The sequence below is a fragment of the Mustela lutreola genome, chromosome 12 (genome assembly GCF_030435805.1).
Source record: "Mustela lutreola isolate mMusLut2 chromosome 12, mMusLut2.pri, whole genome shotgun sequence".
Lineage (NCBI taxonomy): Eukaryota > Metazoa > Chordata > Mammalia > Carnivora > Mustelidae > Mustela > Mustela lutreola.
In genome coordinates this window covers 87987938-88010240 of record NC_081301.1, presented here as the reverse complement: position 1 = coordinate 88010240, position 22303 = coordinate 87987938, and the positions used below count along the sequence as shown (strand labels likewise).

The following is a 22303-nucleotide window of genomic DNA, read 5'->3' as shown; positions in this document are numbered from 1 at the left end:
CACAGCAAGACAGGCTGAGCCAAGAGGCCTGGCAAGGTTCTGAAAGTAAGTATGAGGTCGTCTGGGCAGAAGGTCTCAGGAATCCAGAGCTTGCTCTAGAAGGAGAGGATACAGGCTCCAGGTAAGCACAACCCCTTAGCAGCATAAACTCGTCATCTTATGAAGAAAGGCACTACCAGCCAGAACTTTTCAAAGCAGCAGCCCCTTTTACCGGACTCTAAGAATCAAAAACTCAAAAGTTTGCATCTCTAAAGAGTGAGTATCTAAAAGTCTGATCTCTTCTGCAACCATTCTGATTCCAGGACTCATGCTTTTGACTCCTCTGACAACCTTGTTCACATCCGAGTAAACATGTAAAATGCTATTTGTAATGCAGACTGAGGTAAATCATTCAGGGCACCCCAAGCCCTGTCATGCTGCCTTGAATGCTAAGAGGATCAAAGTTGAGACCCATCAAAAATCCACTTGTGGCAAACCGGCACATTGAGCACGAGAACGTTGAATACCGTGCTTTACTCTTCCTTGTAAATTCCTTAAAATTAGAAATATCATATCAAAACATAAGCCAGACTACTTGAGCACAGGTCATTCCATTCCAGCCGATGTTGCCGAGTGCCTGCTCGGTGCTTGGGAAAATGGACTTGATGTGGCTACGAAGATAAACAGTGTAGAGTTACCGTCTTCAAAAGGTGTGTCACCCTCTGGGGAAAATTCAGATTGGCCACTGGATACAGTAAAAAGCAGGGTAAGTAAAGTGATTTGGCAGCCCTATAAGGAATTTAAATTAGGAATACAGAAAATGCTTGGTTAATTCTGACGCAAGAACCAGAAGAAGGGTTCTAGGGAAACCGAGGTGGCATTCAAAGGAGATCCTGAAAGCTAAGTAGGACTTAAACAGGTCAGTGTGGGGGGATGTTCTGAGTTGCCAAACCGACAGGAGCAGAGCCATGACCATCACAGTGATGGGTACATCACTGGTGAGTCCAAAGTGGGTAGATCTAAGACTATTTGGTGAGAAGAGTTTGAAAAAATGGTCTGTGTCAAACTGAGGAAGATTCTGAATGAAGTCATCTGAATTTTTATCTCTAGGTCACAGAAGGCACTGAATGAATGTTTCCAGGCAAGGACTCCCGTAACTCCACCTGTCTCAGCACCACAACTGAAGGACTTTGCAAGGACAATGTATTAGGACTGCAAAGGAAGTGCAGGTAAGGAAAAAATTCAAACAGGGCAGTAGTAGTGGAAATAAAAAGAACTGGATAGAATTATGGAGACGATGAAGGAATGACAACGTAATCATTTGATGACAGCCCCCTGGAGGGAGCAGGCATGATGGGAACGGGTCTAGCCGGGACAACTAAAAGAACAGCAACAGAAGTTATCGATGCACGGGGCTGGTGTTCATATTAGAAAAGAGGAAGGTCTCAACTGCCCCAGGTAGGAGAGGAATCGACGAGATTTGGGCAGAAAAGAAGTAATTAGGATATTTGATGAAGTTAATAAAGAAGATCTTGCATTTTCTCAGTGAGGCAGAAGCCTGAGGTCATCAATTGAGAAAGAAGAGATTGGAATATGGCCAAGGGTTTCAAATACTGTTTTTGAGACATTCTAAACTATGTAATGAGACTTGGTTAAAGGTCGGGAAATGGATCGCTAGATAATGTAGAAGTTTCTTCTGTTGCATAATGTACCCTGTTCTGGATCCACTGATAGGCAGACACGTAGTTCAGTGACCGTTTTAATATTCTAACAGTTTTTATGAGAATGTTTTATGTTTTTCTCTAGGGGTTTGTTGATTTTTTTTTTAATTTTCTAAGTATTTATATTTTGGATACAATTAGAAAAGTCATGTTTTCATCAAGTTTGCAAACCAGACTGGTCGCAGTTTGGATTTGTGAATGGAGGAGATCAATGAAAACAAAAGTAGAACAGTCAACAGAGCATCAGATACAAACTAAATGAAATTATTTAAGGGGCTTTCCGTTCCCACTGTCCAGTACATGCTTCTGGAAAATGAGCTGTTTCACCAAGCCCTTCAATCTGGGCCCTGATATATAATGGATTGGATTGAGATTTTAACTCCAAGAAAGAAAAGTCAACAATGCTTTTAACGAAAAGCACCCAGAATTGAATTGGCTCAATCTAATAGCCATTTATACAAATAACTAGTTTCACGAAACTGACACTCGCCTACAATTTTATCAACCTACTTTCAGTGTGTGAATAATAATAGGATTTATTTTGCCATCTCAAAATTGGCCTCTGTAAATTCACACAGTTCTAATTTATCTACCCTAATATCAGGAAGACTTAGTGGTAAGACACTTTAATTAGTGCTCTCTCGGTACTTGGTAGTTAGCTGCTACCATTTTAGCCTCTTTAGGTTTTATGTACACCCTGTAATTCTCACGTACTGCAAAGCAAATATAGATTACCAAAAGGTTACCTCTCAGAATACTTAATAAAGCTAAAAAAACGTAGCACAATAGAAACTCTACTTCAAATGCCAACTATTGCACAACTAGATTCAAGGAATCGTACCTCCTGAGCTCCAAGAACCTAAAACTACGTCTGCAAGAGACCACAGTGGCAGTAGGGAGGCATGGGAGGGATACCTGAGAGGCAGAGTCAATAGGAAATGGCAAGTCATTGTATGTGTGTGGGGGGGAAGGGAGTGGTCAAGGGAAGGGTCAAAGTCAGATCCAACATGTCCTGCCTAGGTGACATGGAGAAAGACTGGGACGACAAGGCTCTCAAAGAGTCCGGAGGGGGAAAAAAACAAACACTAGCAGAGAGATTATCAATGGAAGAGGGAAGTATTCCCTAACTGAAATATGAGAGGGAAGGGGAGCCTGGGAGGGACTGAGGAAGCATCATTTGAAGAGGCTCACATGAGCTGACCGACCTTTTCTCAAGGAAACAAACCATGAGCTCAGAGTGAAGAACTACTGTGGAGACGAGCTGGTGGGACAACAGATTCCTTTCTCCTGCCCAGTTGTTAATGATGGCCTGGAACCACCATTCGTGATGGAAATAGGACAGGTAGTCAATTAAGAATGAGGATTTACAATAAGGAGACCCGGAACCCCAAATCTCTATAATAAATACCATAGTACCATCGAGAGTGAAGGTTTCAAAACAGGTGTACTAATGAAATATCTAAAGAACAAAAAGGAGACCAGCTTTACCTATGTGGCAGCCCAATTTCAAAGGCTGATGGATTGTCATTTCCCAAGGATCCATGAACTAAAACACAGTGATTTTAAGCAAACTCTCATTCGTATCTGATTACTGAATCTATTCAAACCCTCCTATACTTTTCAACCATTGAGAGAACATCAGAGGACAGAAATTACTGGCTGTTTAGCCCAAGCCCTTTCTTTCAGCGTTTCTTGGGTACCTTCCCCTGCAAAATTCTCCCCTCTACTCTGGGACTCAACTAAACAGTCTGAGAAAGCATGGAAATCAAATTGCTTTGCCATGGCTTGGTCTAGAATGGAGTATATAACTAATACTGGTCAACGTGACTTGAGTTGGCTACCAGGCCTCTGAGTATGGTCATACACTGCCTCCCCCACCCCATCCCCCACCAGGACATCTTGTGTTTGACTGTGATTTGTGGAAATATACAATCCTTCTATGACCACGGAGGTGGGAACAAGCCAGAAGGCAGAGCTGACACAATCTGGGAATGGTGTAAGAGAAAGACAGGATATATGTCAGGCTCTGTATTAACCAACCCTGGAAAACCTCATACCTCATTCCTCCTCAACACAGGAGATAAAACATTTGTCTTATATTTCACTTTAGTTGAGTTTTGGGTTTTTTGTCTGTCTGGTTGTTTTTGTTACTTGGGGCAAATTCCAACTTAACTGATATAAAGGGGGACAGAGGAGAGATGAAGTCCCTATTCTCATCTAATTACCAGTTTCTGCCCTTGTCAGACTGACTGCCATTCAGCCACGCACTTGCAACAGAGCACTGGTCTACGTGTTACAATGTCTGTCAGTTACCGTTTGTACACTTACACAGCTCCCCATGGTTGTCCAGCTCCATCAACACCAACATTTTCTAAGAGCCCTCACGATCAGAAGTCTAAATTGTGTGTATTACGGGAAGAAGAGAGCCTTATAGTACACCAAGTACAAAGAAAGCCGTTTGAGGATACACAGCTAAAAATCTTCAGGAAGGAAGAATATGAAAACCTATTTATTTCAAAGCAGATAATCTCTAATGAGCTTTAAGATGCTTATGATTTGCTTCAAAACAGTAGGCATGAAAACCACGGCTCATGTTGAATGTACCAGGACTTACAAAGAGCATCTGCAAAACTGCTTCATTTCATCTGCAACCTGTTAATAGCCAAATTCATCTGCAGCATCTTTACAATGCTCTGGGCCACTGCCCCTTCAAAGCGGCATTCCCCCAAAGCTTCGTTTTACAAAATTCCAAACAAAATTTCTCTTATAAGGCCAAATCAACTCAGTGAATGAGGAAATATCCAAACTCAGCAAAAAAGTTACCGGTCCTTAAGAAAAAAAATATATACATTCAAAAGGTTCAATTTCCCTGAAAATACTATGAAATCAAAGTCTACAATACATTGGAGTTTTGATGGGGCTGCACATTATACGCTAATTATTTCTTTAAAGAACCACAGGAGTTTTTAATAAGCAAAGGAAGTATAAATATTCTGTTTTACTATAAAGAGTATAGCTTTACCCTCCTTATACAGAATCATGGTATAATAGTTCAACAACATGGTATTACGGTGCAAGCTAATAAGTAAACAAAAACATCACACACTCACAAACACACGCATTTTGTCCATTATATATATATAATTTTCTGATATTTTTTTTTGAAAATCCTTTGCAGCTTTCCATTTCCTTTAAAAGAGAAGAAACAGTTCTTTAAAGTACAGTTTTAACAAGGAGAATCAGAAATTTCCACAGTAAATATTCTTTAAAGAAACCTCCTAGAGACCTTCTCTTTAGGAAACCTTCCAAAGGATCGGTACTGCAGGTGGGAATGCGAGATAGGGGCAGGAGGAGGGCAGTGCAGACCACCGGGAACACACCGTCAGGAGTAGGTCAAGAGTTTTGGAAAACAATGGAGAGAGGACATCAAGTGGCTGAAGAAAGAATTTTTCCTCAAGTGGGGACCGGTATTTCCAAACACTGCCATCTGGTGGCCAATACTGGAAGTCGTTTTAGACTGATAAAACTAGAGTGTGAATATTGATCTTCCATGAGGTCGGTAATTTAAGGCTTGACAACTCTCTATTAGCATTACCAGAGGAAATCCCCTTGACAACCTTTATTATTCCATTACAGTAATGACAGGTTTCTAAGAAATGTTAATGACTGATAGATTATCAGTCTCATTTCTATAGGAGAGGGGAACAATGCTTAAAATTATTCCATCTGGCTTAATAAATGAGTTTTAGTGAATTTTTCCATGATAAATTCAAATTGAGTAGATATTTACAAGTCTGCTTAACTCTGGAGCTGTAGGTTTAGTTAGCTCACCAGTTTTTTTTTATTTTTCCTTTCCAAATCCCGTGGCCGCCTGCTAGCAATATCCTAGTTTTTTGTTTTTGCTCTCAATTGGGTTTTTGGCTTTTCACCTGAAATAACTGATTCATTTCCATCTTCAAAAAAATATTTGATAATCTTTATCAAACGGATCTGTAATGGTAAGCAAAACAGATATAATTCTGCCCTCACAAAGATTATAATCTACTGTAGGTTATTGAACCTTTGTAGAGATGTCTTTGTTGATTCAGTCAAAATATATGTATTTTTTTAAATATACGTATTAAGCGTACACTTTTCAGGGAGCCTGGGTGGCTCAGTGGGTTAAGCCTCTGCCTTTGGCTCAGGTCATGATCTCAGGGTCCTGGGATCGAGCCCCACATCAGGCTCTCTTGCTCAGCAGGGAGCCTGCTTCCCCCTCTCTCTGTCTGCCTCTCTGCCTACTTGTGATCTCTCTCTCTGTCAAATAAATAAATAAAATCTTTAAAAGAAATACACTTTTCTTAAGCTCTGTTCAGGGATGTATTCATTAAAAAAAAAAACAAACAAAAAAAAAACAGACAAGGATTACTACTCTCAAGGAATGTCTTGAAACACAGAGGAGGAAGTGCACAGAGCATGTAACAGGGACCCCTCCCAGGCCAGTGACATTTAAGCTGTGATGTGAACTGTGAAAAGGAGCCAGCAGAGGAGAGGATAGGAGGGAAGAGCAAAGGGAGGAGAATTGCAGGTGCACGTGCCAAGACCTGGAGATGGGCAAGGGCAGAAGATCGGCGCACTGTGCACTGAACAAGGTGGTAGGAGGTCAGAGAGAGGAAGGGGGCAGCCTATCGCAGCTTCTCCTACGTCCTGGGAAGGAGTCAAACTTTTGGTTTACAAGCAGTGGAAAGTCAAGGAAGAGATTCAATCATGGGAATAACAATTTGATTTGTTTTCAAAAGATCAGTACGACTGCCGTTGGGCAGGTGGATGGATGCTGAGAAGGGAGGGAATTCTCACATTTTAAGAGAAATTTCCTTTTACTTCTGTTACTAAGAAGAAAAGTTAATTTGTTAACAATCTACCAAAAGCATCTCACAGCTTTCCAGCAGCTTCATGAGCGCTAGCGGAGAACACTTCTTGACTTGCCTATGTCCCTGGTAGACATTCTGCAGCTCAGGAACTAAGAGCTGGTGCTGCTCCTTTTGTCTCCTTCACAAGTTTTAATTCATTTTCTCATCTGAACTCTCCCTTCGCAGCACTCTTCTTACCACCCAAGGCATTAACAGGTATTTTGCATTCATCTTTCTTCCAAGACTATAAATGCTTGAGCTCAAAGCGTGGTTTTTCCCCCTGCGATCAGAGAATATTCCCCTTTGTACCTGGCAACTTCATTGTGAATGTTTAAATAAAAACTGAAGTATAATACTAATGCACTGTACCATAGAATTTTAATTCATCAAATTAGAATCTTCACCTCCTTCAAAGAAAATTCAGATCCAAGCTAATTTATCTGACATTTACTGACGTTTTCTAATTATGGCCAGTTGAGGTAGAATGTGTGACTCTTTATAAAATCTGCTCTTCAGCTCTTCAGACGAGGGGACTACAGCATAGCAGGGTGATGAAATCACTTTTCTGGGGCAGATACATGATATTCTAGGTTCTGTTCATTTTCTTTAGAGCCAGGATACCTGTTTACCTCACACGGACTTTGCTTTTCTCCTTATTTCTGAAAACGATGAAAATTTTTAATAGTAACAACCTCTGTCTCAGGGTCTTCCCTCATCGACACAGAACGGTGTGAAAAATCACTCAGCAGGACCAACTGCTTTCAGCAAAAAATTGTGCAGTTTTTATTCGGAATTTTTGGTAACGAAAATTATGATTTTCCTGCGTCTAGGGAGCTTGTGGGGCCTTGTCTTCCAGGGAGCGGATCTAACACAGGAGAAACAAGCTGGAATAGGGCAGAAATCCCTTTCATTACACAAGTCCCCCGAGCTGGTCACTCCAAATTGGACTCTGTGCCCTCGGCTCCCCTGGCATCCAGGACTTAACGTCTCGAGAACCACACTCCTGCTGTACAGAGTAATGGTTTATTCCATACATCAGTCTTCCTTATTAAAATATAAATTTGTGAGGGCAGCTTCTTTTTTGTCTTCATATCCCCAGCATCGGACTCACTGTAAGATGCTCAACTCATGATGATTAAGGAAAAAGGACGATCAGCCCTAGTTAAAAGATTTCCTGACTCCAAGACAAGTTTTTAAGTTCACAGTGAGGAACCACACATTGCATTTTAGGTCATTCTCAACCAGGGGGCAACATATGCCAGTATCTGGACACACTTATAGTTGTCACAGCTCAGAGGTGGATTTTGCTGCTATCATTTAAGGTCAATAACGTCGCTCAACACCACCCAGCGCACATAGCCGCCACCTCCAATGAAGCAATTCAGAACATCACGAGTGCCAAGGCAGAGACGGCCACACTTTTAGATTAAGACTTCAATTACTCTTCAATTACTCTTAACACGTGTTAATGTAGGACACCAGCCCCAATTTATCCTACTAGAAATTGCTTTGGTTTTACCCAAAGTCTTATGATCTACCAAACCTGTATTTTGAAGAGGTCGAAAGCAACAACATTTGAGCATTCTGCCCCTGCTGATCTTCAGACGGTTTATAAAAGCTCTGTGTGTACATGAGCTGAAGTAAGATACAAGATGGCAACTGAACTTGAGAATTCCCTGCGTAGACAAAACCAATCACACCATGTAAGCAAACCTAAATCTAGCTAATTCCTTGAGCCATCTTCCTAAAATGGTTTAAGATGATCACTTTGAGCCAATCTTCTTCCTCTTGGAAACCCCCACTGTAATAACCCACCATTGTCGAGCATAAGCAATTTCGTCACGTTCATCTTAGAAGCCATCTTGTACCATCATGCGTCAGAGCTCTGTTATCAGTTTTGGGTCTGAGAGCTTCCAGGGCCGCCTCAGTGGCTCAGCCTGTTAAACATTGGCCTTTGGCTCAGGTTATGATCCCAGCTGGGCCTGAGACCGGCATCAGGCTCCCTGCTCAGTGGGGAGTCTGCGTCTCCCTCTGCCTCTTCCTCGTTCTCTTTCATGAATAAATAAATAAATAAATAAATAAATAAATAAATAAATCTATCTTTTTTTTTTTTTTTTTTTTTAAAGATTTTATTTATTTATTTGACAGAGAGAAATCACAAGTAGTCGGAGAGGCAGGCAGAGAGAGAGAGAGGGAAGCAGGCTCCCTGCTGAGCAGAGAGCCCGATGTGGGACTCGATCCCAGGACCCTGAGATCATGACCTGAGCCGAAGGCAGCGGCTTAACCCACTGAGCCACCCAGGCGCCCCAATAAATCTATCTTTTTTAAAAAGAAGAAGAAGAAAGCTCCCAGTTGGTGAACTCTTCTTATATGTACAAATAACCTCTGACTAACTCCTTTTTACTGTTGTGGTTTTAATTTTTACTGACAATGGTAAGATCAAATCCCGTGCATCCTTTCAAGGGCAGAGGAGCTAAGGGCAAGGAGAAGTGAGGAACTCTCCCTCCTTATCACTCATTCAGGCAAGGTTCGCTTGAGTTCCCACAATGTCATCAAAAGATCTGGGCGCCTGGGTGGCTCAGTGGTTTAAAGCCGCTGCCTTCAGCTTGGGTCATGGTCTCAGGGTCCTGGGATCGAGGCCAGCATCGGGCTTTCTGCTCAGTGGGGAGCCTGCTTCCCCCTCTCTCTCTGTCTGCCTCTCTGCCTACTTGTGATTTCTGTCTGTCAAATAAATAAATAAAATCTTTAAAAAAAAAAAAAAAAAGATCTATCCTACCTCTTTTTCAGATCACCCTCATTCCAGCAAAGCCAGATCTGGTGTTGGATTATGCTGGTCTCCATAGCTGTGGAACTGTATCCTTCCTTTAGCCGGTTCACCTGAGCCCACACACACACACACACACACAAAACTGAAGTCCTTACAGTTACCATCAATCCCTTGCGGGGCCTGCTCTGAGCAGACACAACCAGAACCTACTACTCTGGCCATCTCTGTTGACATCTGCCTTCCCAGGGCCGCATATCTAAAACATCTGGCTTACATAAATGATGAAGTATTCTGTTGTTTTTTAACTGTTTTTTAAATGCCTTTTTTTTTTTTTTTTTTGTGGTCAGAGAGAGAGAGAGAGAGAGCACAAGCAGGCACAGGCAGAGACAGAAGCAGGGTCCCTGCTGGACAAGGAGCCTGATGCGGGACTCAATGACAGGACCCTGGAACCATGACCTGAGACAAAGGCAGCAGCTTAACCGACTGAGCCACCCCGGCGTCCCTTAAATGCTCACTTTGAAGGAACTCCTGACCGGTTAGTCAATTTCAGGTCTCCTGAGTAGGAAACAAAAATAAATGACAATTAAAGAAGGCTTTAGAAGAATCCACTGGCACACCTGTTGGCTGGCTAATCACCCCACCTCCTCCCTGGCTGAGTTTCCACCACTACCCATCTCTTCCTAACTCCTTCCTGGACCCTCTCTGCATGTAGCTCTCTGCTCAAAAGACCTACTGATATGAAACATGTACAAATGAATTAAAGGATAGATGCTACACACATTGAAGATAAAAGATAGAATTATATTGCCTAATGATCTTTAAATATGGATAAAAATGTATCTTTGCAACCTAGAAAGTGTATGACTGATTCTTGGAACCTTGGAAAAGTCTTCTATCTTGTTCCAATATTATTTTCTTATGGGTAATAATATGGGTTCTATATGCCTCTTAATTTGTAAAGCCCATCATGTTACTGCCCTTAGTAAATTCATTCTCTGAATATCCTTCCTCCTGGGACAGAGCTGCCTCTCTCTGCTGTTTGCTTCTTATAGACAGCTGTTGCCACAATTATCTTTTCAAAAATGAATGATCTATAGCCAACCAAGAGTGAGTGGTTAAATCAAAAGGAGGAAAAAAAAAAAAACCTATTTATTGCTTCTCCTTTGATCTCCTTCCAAGATCTGAGATATGACATATTCAATAATGATCTCAACCCCTGTGAAGTCCATTCTGTTCCTCTTCTCTTTTATTCAGAGATAAGGTAACCAGGAAAGCAGAAAAGAGAGAAGGTAGGAAGCAACCTTCAAAGTTACAAATGCTCATCATTTGATTTGAAGCCATCTTTTTTTAGTAGAAAACGAAGTTGAAATTCAGATGCCATTCCTGATGATAAGGATTTCATGTCTACAGTTAACTGTGTATTAATTAGTAAACACAGTCTTGCCTTCAGTGACTTCATTACAGTTCTAACTTAATGGCACTGTAGCTCTCTCTTCTAGAGACAACAGGGTATCAGTTCACCTCCAACAGAAGCTCACTTCCTTTTCTTGCTGACCACAACTATGTTCCAGGTACCAGGACGCCAGATCAAAGAGCACTGACTATTAAGAAATTTCTAGTTGGGCACAGAATGGGGGGGGGGTCCTATGTACAAATAACTTATTTTTAATAAAGTGCAATGAAAACTCCAAGAAACATCAGTGCCAGGGAAATATACTACAGAAAAAGATCTGCTGCTTGGGTGGGTCAGGGAATGTTTTCCAATGGAAATATTATTTGCACTCCACCCCAATCTGGAGGGACACAGGAGTTCACCAAGCAGGAGAAGGTGGAGGGAAACAGCTCAGGTCAAGAGAGCTCTGGATGCAAAACACACAGGACAATGTATATGATGCTGAATCTAGATGCACAGAGTTTGACGGGGGCTGGAAAGAAGTTGTTTAAGAGCAGATGTTGTGTATAGAGCCTGGGGTAAGAGCAGGGGGCTGACCACAGAGGCTCTTAGAAAGTGTGTTAAGGAATTTTTGCTGTATCTTACAGGTCATTGTCAATTGTGAGGGTTTCAAGAGGCAAATAAAATAATTTTTCGTAAAGCATATTCCATAAAACACCAGTTCCTCTTTTAGTGGATTTCCAAAAAAAAATAAAGATTTTGGTAAGTTTTAGGAGAGATTACATATTATAACAGCCTTTCAGATAACCATGATGTGTAAATCCCAAAAGCTCTGGTAAGTCTTAAAAGGAAGAATCCGGTGTAATGTGATTTAACCCAGAATTTCCCTAATGTAACATTTTTAACATTCTGCAGAAAGAGTGTTCGCAGAGCACTATGGGAAATGTCTACTAATGTAATTAGATTTGCATTTTAGAAGAAGTGCTTCGAGGCCATCTTCTCAAGTATTGTAGCAGGTGGATTAGAAGGGGAACAGGGAGGCAAGTGCTGTAACAGCAGAGGTGAAGGTGACAAGGCCTTCCAAGAACCAGACAACAAGAGATGAGCTCTTACATAGAGCGTCTTCAGAGGAGACACTTTAGAAACCATGGTAACTGGTGTGGGGAGTGGGGGGCACCATATAGGAAAGAAGGAGACGACAGACCCCAAGGTGTCCACAACAGGGCAACTTAGCAGATGCGGCTTCATCTGACAGAAGAGGGAAACAGGAGGCAAAGCAGGTTGGGAGCAAAATGATGACTTCAGTGCAGGTGCCATGAAGAGCTACAGGCCATGGGCTTCGTGCTTGTTCAATGGAAACAGACTGTGAAGACTGCAATCTTACGTATCGAATACTTTCTCAATATAACAGCAAAGGCATGGGTCTGACTGAGCTATTTAGAACATTTCTTTACATACTTAATATGTCACACACACATATAAACTGAGTTTAGGTACACCAAGTGTTGGAGGCTATGGCATGGTTGGAGTCGTGGATCAAACCAGGCCCTGACTTGTGTCTCCTTCAAAGTCGGGACACCTTGACAAGGGGTTAAGGACAGGAAAGTTGAAGAACACTGAGAAAGGGTCTGTGCTAAGTGTCGTGTGCTCGCCTACGTGACTTCCCACACACTCTCCCTACAGAAGGGAACCATGTGGTCAGGGTCATGAGTTCTTCGTTGGACCTTGTTGTTCCTGTACCTCCCACAACCCACTCCCTGGTTGATTGTCTTGCTAATGGCTTTAGCCGAGACTACCTGGCATCACGAGGTTTGCTTGTAGTTAATGTAAACTTGTTATAGGAGCCTGCGGTCATCTGACTAGGTACTGATGTATTACTCCTTCTATTGTGGTCTGCCTTATAAATGCTTGTAAGCGGTGGAGTAAACTCGGCCCGGTTGGACGTCCTCCTCTGTGTCCCTCCTGCCCCCGTCTCTTTGTCTCTTTTTTTTTTTTTTTTTTAAAGATTTTATTTATTTATTTGAGAGAGAGACAGTGAGAGAGAACATGAGCGAGGAGAAGGTCAGAGAGAGAAGCAGACTCCCCGTGGAGCTGGGAGACCGATGCGGGACTCGATCCCGGGACTCCGGGACCATGACCTGAGCCGAAGGCAGTCATCCAACCAACTGAGCCACCCAGGCGTCCCTCTTTGTCTCTTTATTTCTTTTCACCGTCCCCTTACCCTCACGTTTCCTGGTCGATTTGTTGCGCCGGCCGCGACAACCAAGGGAAATTGTGTGTTTATAGCAGTCATAAGGGAAATACTTTCAAAAAAACCTATAATTCCAGATCAATGGTTCCTCGTAGTAAGCGTGTAGTTGCATGCATACTGATTTTTTATGCTGAGACCGGCAGAGTGCAGAAGGCCCTTTTGATAATGCCGTTTGTCAGTCAAGACTCCTCCATTATCGCTAATATCCTGGTAATTGAACAAGAGGTTTTGATTTTCATTCAGTGGTCCCATTACTTCACTTCCGGAGACCGGAGTGATTTTGTTATTAACTAACTCAAATTGGGGGAAGGGTCATTTGGTCACTATGCAGTAACTGCTCTGTAGGAGAATTTGCTTACACTCATTTCCTAAGTATTTATACCTTAAGAACTACCTCTGAAGATTTCACCATTTAAAATCATCAGGACTGGGGCGCCTGGGTGGCTCAGTGGTTTAAGCCTCTGCCTTCGGCTCGGGTCATGATCTCAGGGTCCTGGGATCGAGTCCCGCATTGGGCTCTCTGCTCAGCAGGGAGCCTGCTTCCCTTCCTCTCTCTCTGCCTGCCTCTCTGCCTGCTTGTAATCTCTGTCAAATAAATAAATAAAATCTTAAAAGCAGAACCTTTAAAAAAAAAAATCATCAGGACTTACGTTTCCAAAAATGTTATTTCATTAACGCCGGAAGTGGTATTGCTCATTAAATCAAAAGCAGATGAATGACTGAAATTATGACAACAAAAATGTGACAGGGTCTAGGTCCTCACAGTCACATTTTCTAGGTATATGACATGGTAAGGAGTAACATACCGGTATCAGCACTCTCAGCTCTTTGCACACAGTGACTCACTTAATTCCTACCGTCATAGTGCAAAACGGGTGTGGTTCTTAGCCGCATTGTATAGGTGGGGAAACGGAAATTCGGTAGGGTGCCCAAGTTCATGCACCAAAGCTAGCACTTGAACACAGGCAGGCTGGCAACAGCCTCTCAGCTCTTGAACCCTCCCCCTCCTCCCCCTGGCCCCTACCCCACTGTACCTAATTAGCATTTGCCCAGAAGTGACCTTTCAAGCTCAAGCCTCCACTATCCCCATGGATTCTATTTATTAAAAGGAGCACAAGCTACGCATCATCTGGATTTCAAACATTGAGAGTAAGTTTCGTCTTAGCTCTTATTTTCCTATTCAAAAATAAATAACTTGGAACATTAAGTTGGTAGTCATCTTCTAGGATTTTCACTTTTAATTTCTATCGCTGAAGCAATGTTTTTGTTGTTAATATGTCAGTCCTTCAAAACATACCAACACATTAAGATCTTCCTGTATGATTGCTGAACACCAAGTACTATGATAATTACTTTACATGCATCAACCATATTTAATCTTCCCAACATCAACAGAGTATTTTACCAATAAGCACTCTTAGATTCCCAAGGCACAAAGAAATTTCCCTGGTCTCGGCACCTTGAAAACTGTCCCCTTAAAAATTATCGACTACCGGGGTGCCTGGGTGGCAGTGGGTTAAAGCCTCTGCTTTCAGCTCTGGTCGTGATCCCAGAGTCCTGTGTTCGAGCCCCACATCGGGCTCTCTGCTCAGTGGAGAGCCTGCTTCCCCTCCTCTCTCTCTGCCTGCCTCTCTGCTTACTTGTAATCTCTGTCAAATAAATAAATAAAATCTTTAAAAAAAAATTATAGACTACCTGCTTTTTAGGGAATTATGATGGATTGATAAATTTAATTTCTGGGTGGTAATAATCAAAGTTGAATACCCGACATCCTCAATTTTATCTGAAGACTACATTTTTAAGAACGTTGATGGCCTTAAGAACAACTAGAAAAACTAAAATCAAGAAAACCACACAATTTACAGTAACCACCATTAATTCCTTTTTTCTCTTCTAAAACTTGTTATCCTGATTTTACTTATTATCATATAGTTCTCATTTTTAATGACTACATCTTTTCATGTCATTGACATTGTAACATAGTTAATCTCCCTCCTCTGATCTACATTTAGTTTACTCACAATTACATTTTTTGTTTAAAACATTACAATGACCAAATGTGTACACATCTTTTTCCCCTTCCTTGGGGTTCTTCTTTAAAATCAAGTTCCAGGGCACCTGGGTGGCTCAGTGAGTTAAAGCCTCTGCTTTCGGCTCAGGTCATGATCTCAGAGTCCTGGTATCGAGCCTCGCATGGGGCTCTCCGCTGAGTGGGGAGCCTGCTTCCTCCTCTCTCTCTGCCTGCCTCTCTGACTACATGTGATCTCTCTCTGGCAAATAAATAAATAAAATCTTCAAAAAATTAAAAAATTAAATGAAATCAAGTTCTAAGAACAAGCAAGTGACTGATAATATAGTCAAAAGACTACATTGCTTGAAATGTACTTTCAAGCCCATGAGAAAGGACAGTGGAGGAAGTCTTCTGGCCAGTAACAGTATCTTTCCTCTTTCAATTCTTCCAGCCATTGTTTGTGGAGCTCATCACAGATCTCCAAGGAATGGTCAGCTCACATGGTCTATGCTGGCAATGACACATTCCTTAGGCTAAGTGATCTTGGCTTACTTACCTCCTTTAGATAGCACTTGGGTGGCTGTGCCCAGAGAAGCGAGTCTAGCTGTTGATTTGGGCAGAATCACAGGGGGTCCAGAATGAAGGTGTCACTGAATGTGTGCAAGGGCCACAGAACCAGCCGAGAAAAGAACCACCCCAGATCTCAAACACACAACCCTCTACCCAATTCTCATTTGAACTAGCCCCTACCCCTTAGTTTAGCCCATACAATTAATGCCACCACCTTGGGCCCAATTAAGATTCTGAAGTACAAAAGGAAGGAAAATTGACAAGGAAAAAAAACTGAGGGAGAAAACCACACTGGAACGGTGTGCTCCCTCTAGCAGCTAGAGAGAATTTTTACTGACAACAGTGGAGCTTAACTCCCCTCTCTTCTCTACTGCCCGATATACCCAGGAAAGAGAAGTGGCTGATGTTTCAGTAACCACATAAAGTGACCCAAAGCAAAGTCCCCAAATCATCATAGGAAACACCTCCTGTCAGAAGAGCCTTCACCACCAGGCTCTGTAAGCTCTACACAGCCACTTCTTTGATCCTTACAAAACGCCTGGAAGCTGGGAACCACTCTGACCCATCTTGCAGCTGAGGAAACATGCTAGGGAAGTTTGTTTGACTTGCTCAAGACTGCCCTGGAACAGAACCCGAGTAAGAACCCAGCGAAGCGAACTTCCGATCTGCACAGGAACCCATCCCATAAGCTTCAGGTCTACCTTCCTTCTTCCTCACATTATGAAAGTATTTCATCTTCCAGCCTCTGTATCCCAAAGCAGACTATTTCTAGGTAAGGTATATTTTGGAAATCTACTTAATGCCAGATTATTTTTAAAAAGCCTTTGAAGCATGTTTCCATGTGGGTGTACCACTGCTCATTAATGCTGGAGAAAAGAATGTGTACGTCTTACCACAAGGTGTCTTAACAAAGAAATACACTTAAATTTGGACGATAACAGAGAAAGGTAATTTTGTGAGTACAAAACACCCACTCTGTGCCCTTAAATCCAAGTGTGCAATTTTTAATATTGTAAAATGGATTAAGGGAAAAAATGAATTGGAGCTTTTGTAACACAAAGAAAGTAAGTGAAAGTTGACATGGCCACTCTTGTATCACTTACAAAACATATCACACATTTTCAAAATAATCAAATTATCATTTTATACTTTTAAGTTGTCTTTGAGCATAATAGTTCCACAGAACACCTGGCTTATCTTAGTGACGGTAATTTATAAAGATTCATTTACTCAGTTGAGACAGAGAAAGAGCGTGCACGCACAAGGCGGAGGAGCGAGAGGGACAAACAGACTCCCCACTAAGCAGGGAGCCTGATGTGGGGCTCGATTCCAGAACCCTGAGATCAGGACCTGAGCCAAAATTGAGTCGGCAGCTCAACCAACGGAGCCAGCCAAGGGCCCCAACAGGCAGTCATTTAAATTGCTTGTGTAGATTATAATTTTTTTTCCCTCACATCCTTTTGAAGAGACTCATTTGGATAAAAGATGAACCTATAAATTAGGAAGACTGATTTTTTAAAAGTCTTTGAAAAGGACGACATTTGGAGATGTGAGTGAACGTGCATGCCAGAGACTGCTTTCTAGTGTCAGTGGAGTAGTACACACATCAAGTCAGCCAAGTTCCCCCTAGATTCCCGTTTCACGGACTTTATTTCCCAGTGCCTCTCTACCCACAGTGATTGTTTTCAAACATCTGTTTTCAAAAGATGCTCAAGCCTCTTTTTGTTGTTTTGACTCCTCCATGAGAAATAGCCTAGGGCCCTTCACACATCTAAGTCTCAAGCAGGAAGGACAGTTCCCGTTGATATTAATCATACAAACATCAGGGCGCCTGGGTGGCTCAGTGGTTACAGCCTCTACCTTCAGCTCAGGTCATGATCCCAGGCTCCTGGGATGGAGGCCCGAATTGGGCTCTCTGCTCAGTGGGGAGCCTGCTTCCTCCTTTCTCTCTCTCTGCTGCCTCTCTGCCTACTTGTGATCTCTGTCTCTCAAATAAATAAATAAAATCTTAAAAAAATAATAAAATGAACATCTTTGGTGTATTCATCTTCCTTTCTAATAGCCAACAATTGGCTGGGTTATTAGACTATTTGCTGTGGATGTAGTTCTTCCCTCAACTGTAACCTCCTTTAGCCTGAGAATATTCTCTCTCTCATGAAACCCACTGCAGCCCAAACCAGAAAACTCAGATGTTTCTGCTAGTTCCTTACTATTTTTACATTCCAGTTCACCCCTTTTGAGTCCCACGTTCAGGAGTAGTGAACTGGAGCTTGTCTGGGCTCTTGTCTTCAGTTTTTCCAGCACCAACATTTATAGGATTCTGGGTCCTAAAACCTGGAGAATCATTTATTTAAAGATGTCCCCAAAACCCGTCAAAATTAAGTTCAGAGGCTATGAATGTAATCTCAAAACCTTTCTATCATGAGGGAATGATTAAATAGCAATTTAAAACATGATGTCCTAGCAAGAAAGAACAAAACCATCTCTTTTTAGTATCTGGTACACATGGTACCTCACTCTATGTTTTCTTCTCTTTTCTCTTCCTGTGCCTTTGCCCCCCATTAATTCCTTCTGGCCACCATCTCTCTCATCTTTCTCCCCTAATTCTCACCTTAAGTGGCAAAATGAGCACAGAAGCTTGAGGACAGTTTTAGTGTGTTCTAGGTTTTCATTAGAAAACAGTTTTAATACATCTTTTTTCCTTCCCCTAAAAAGAAGTCATGCAAAATGACAAAAGTTAATTTTAAAATTCCACATAATTCAAACTCAAAAAAAAAAAAAAAAAAAAAGTTACCCTGTTCATCATTTACGGCAGATTCATCGAGCATCCTAGGACCTGCTTCATTAGCTGGGACTAGCTGACTCCTGGTCCTGGCCCTCCTTCTCCTCCCCAAGTCCTATCCTTCTGCTTGACTAACCTTATCCTTTAAGACTAAATTTAAATGTCACTTCCTCAGAAAAGCCTCTTAAGAACCCCACATTCCCATCCACCATGATAAGCCCTTATATACCCTAAAATATTACTTTATGGCACTTATCAAAAATACAGTAAACAAATTATTTATGTAATAACATCTCTCTTCCCTTCCAGATTGGAAGCACTGTGAGGGCAAGATGTGTCTCTGTTTCATTCATCAGTGTACATCCAACACCTAGGATGGTGGCTGCCCATCGGGAGTACCCAACAGATGGTTGGAGAATATAGGAATGCACGAGTAAACGAATGGATAATTTCCCCCAAGGACTCTGTATTTCAGCTCCTGCCTGTTACTTCCCCAGGCCACAGAGCGATTTTGAGGTCCCAAGGAGTCTCTTTACTCAGATGATTCACCATCTCTGCCCTCCCTGCTCAGATGACCTGAAACTCCACAGCCCACACCTTACTTCAAATGCCAAGGCGCACTCCCTCTCTTGGTGTGATTATCAATTACTTTTATTTTTATTTTTTAGAATGCCCAGAGATTCAGATAGGCATTTGTTTGCTGCCACAAAATCTAAATGGACATGACAGAATACAGACTTCTGTCATTTTTGGTAATATTCCCAGTGGGTGATAAATGAGAACAATCACAGTGTAAGTCACTCAAACCTCAGCTCTTCCTGACCATTGCTACCATAACATCCAGGGTGTATGGACAAGACAGAGATGAGTTTTTATCTCAGTGTATTTAAAATCCCTTGAAATCAGTCAACTGGAAGTTGTCCCTGTTCTTGAAGCTGTTACAGGTCTGATGACCAAATGGAGGCAAATTTGCTGGGAAACACTACAATACTTTACATTGATTATTTAAAATGCTTTTGAGCGGACTGGCTAACATCAACAACATTTATTCAATCTATGACATACCGAAGACTATGAATCGGGTTGTGTCACTGAACAATTACGGTACTTTCAACTAAATGCTCTTAAATGGAGACCTCAAAGTCCTAGCACGGGTTTGTGGTGGAAACAGGAATTTTTATTTGTCCAGAGAGATCAGAGAAGGTAGAAGGGTTATTCTGAGCTTTGAAAAAAGTAAGGTTGGAGGACATTTGAAGCCAAGCAAACCACATACATAAAGCAGTGAAGATAAGAAAATACATGGTATACTTACTGGTGAGTAACGCCATCAGGTTCAAGGTGTGGGCAGAGGTGGAGGGTCAACCAAAATATTTTGAATTCTGTTACATAGGTACATTCTTACTATTAAAAATATTTTTAATAATAAAGACACTCAGAGTTTAGTAGATACATATCTGAAGAGCCAGTACGTATATACGCAAGGCTCTGAAAAGCACAAGTATTCCTTTCTTGTGTAAAAAGGAGATAAGAATGCTGGGGCGCCTGGGTGGCTCAGTGGGTTAGTCCTCTGCCTTTGGCTCGGGTCATGATCTCAGGGTCCTGGGATCGAGCCCCGCATTGGGCTCTCTGCTCGGCAGGGGGCCCGCTTCCTCCTCTCTGCCTGTGTCTCTGCCTACTTGTGCTCCCTGTCTGTCAGATAAATAAATAAAATCTTTAAAAAAAAAATGAGATTAGAACGCTACATCAATACCGTTAGACCTGAAGAAAAGGTTACTTTTGCATACATGATTGCGACCAGAGACTATGAACTATTTTCTGTGCTACATTCTAGTACCGTTGAGATATTTCAAGGGGCATGACAGGAGCATGGCGGATGTTTAAGAGTAAGACTGAATACATTCCTCCTCCAAAGTCAGTGAGCCATGGCCACAATCTCAGCACCTGCACAGAGCAGCAAAGCAGAATAATCTCATTTGAAATCAAAGGCTGCATTTTCTCTGGAGGTCAAAACCACCTTACAAAGGCCAAGACTCACCACTGGCCAGTGAGCCAGGGGGCTGAAACATGGGTCCAAAGAAAAGCTATTCTTTCATATCTGAAGTGAATTTTCTAAAAATGAGTCAAAACCTGCCTTTTAACAGCATGAAAGGAACTGGAAAAATTGGAGTGAACAACACTATATCCGGCAAATAACAGAAGCGACGTCAACTGCTTGAGCAGAAAAGCAACTCGGGGTTTGAAATGTTTAGAAAACACCTCCTAGATGTATTCCTGCCTGAACTCCCTGTGGATTTCGGTCCCTGTAAATGGCCAGGATCAAAAAGATAGCCTCCTTTATGATGACAGAACAGGAGGTCAGAGCTGTCATAAAGAAGTTGACACTTTTTGTTTAAATCCCTGGATCACTTGTGTCCTATAGCTCAACAGAACAGAATAAATATTTGCAATCCTTACAGGAGTTTGCACAATATGACCATCAAGGGTAAAAGTTTATCTTCTCAGTCTTAACTCATTCTCATCAGCAACCCAATTTCTCAGGCCCAATTCAGTTGTTAGGATTATACTTTTGTTCCCCGTATGGTCATGCAGTTTTTGTTACTCCTCTGTTTAAAAGCTTCAGGTCCTCCCTACACTCAAAATATATTCCAAACCCCAGGAAAAGGATCTTACACAATCTAGCACTTGCCTATTGGACTCATCCCATATGATTCTCCTTCTTGTTCAAGTAGCCACATGTTTATTCCTTGAAAACCTAAGGGTTTCCCTGCCACAGGGTCATTGGTTCTCCTCCAATTAAAAAGCCGTACACCCTCAACTCTTCACCTAACAGACTGTTTTGCATTATTCTGGACTCAGTTCAACTATCGCTTCTGGTGGTAGCCAGCATCCAAGATGGCCCCTGAAGAGCCTCACCCTCCTGCTATTCATACCCCCATGACAGTCTCCTCCCATATTGCAGCATTCATATGTGTGACCAACAGAATAGAATGGAAGGGACATGATGTGACTTCCAAGACTAAGAAAATGTATTGCTGCTCTGCTTTGCTCTCTTGGATCATTTGCTTTGGGCGAAACCAGTCAACACATCATGAGGACACTTGCACAGTCCTTACAGAAGTATGTCTGGAAGGCAACTGAAATGCCCGGTCAACAGTCACAAGAATAGAGTCTCTGGCCCTGGTCAAGCTTTCAGATGACTGTAATCCCCTAGAGACTCAGAGACAGAACTACCTATGTCGTTACTGAAATCCTGTGTGACAAAAATCATGTGACAGAGTATGAATGTTTTAAGCTGTTAGGTTTGGGGTCATTTGTTACAAAGCAGTAACTCTTACAAATTCTCATACTGGTCTCCCCCAACACCCAAACTCAGAAACCCCTACGCCTGTCACATGAAATTATTTCATGTTTTCTTAGTCCTTGTACCCAGGAATACCTTGTTAATTTTGTTCTTTGTTGTTGTTGTTATTGTTATTGCTTTTTCCCTCCACTGGAAAGTAAGCTTCTTGGAAGCAGAAACACTGTGTGTCCAATTCATTTATGTTTATCCCCAGAACTGGGTCAGCTAGAGTAGATGCTTAATACACACCTGTTGGAAAAATAACTTAATACTCTGAAAATTTGATTTCACTTATTCTCCATGACATACATGGCTAATTGGATCCCTCTCCCAACTAATGTGGTTCTCACCAGGCTCAGATTCTCTACCACAGTCAGGAAGTATTTTGTCCACAACAAAGAAGAGGAACCATGGCTCTCAGTTATCCCTCTGCCAAAATGTCATGTTCTCAACTGCAGAAAGAACAGTGTTGTGTTGTTTGTGCATTTTTTGTGATAACCACTATTTAGGGAAGATGTTAGCACAGAGAATATGAAAATCTAGAAGAAATGAACATCATGTTCATTAGCAAGAGCTGGTAAAAATATTAGAAGTTCAGAG

The 22303-nt window shown here is 41.9% G+C and overlaps 1 long non-coding RNA gene across 1 annotated transcript; it reads left to right on the top strand.

Annotated features, from left to right (window-relative positions):
- The first annotated feature begins 605 nt into the window (after positions 1–605).
- On the top strand, positions 606–9817 carry LOC131813206 (uncharacterized). Its single transcript, XR_009346667.1, has 3 exons — positions 606–745; positions 1090–1208; positions 9706–9817. It is a non-coding gene; the product is annotated as an uncharacterized LOC131813206 (long non-coding RNA).
- The last annotated feature ends 12486 nt before the right edge of the window (positions 9818–22303 follow it).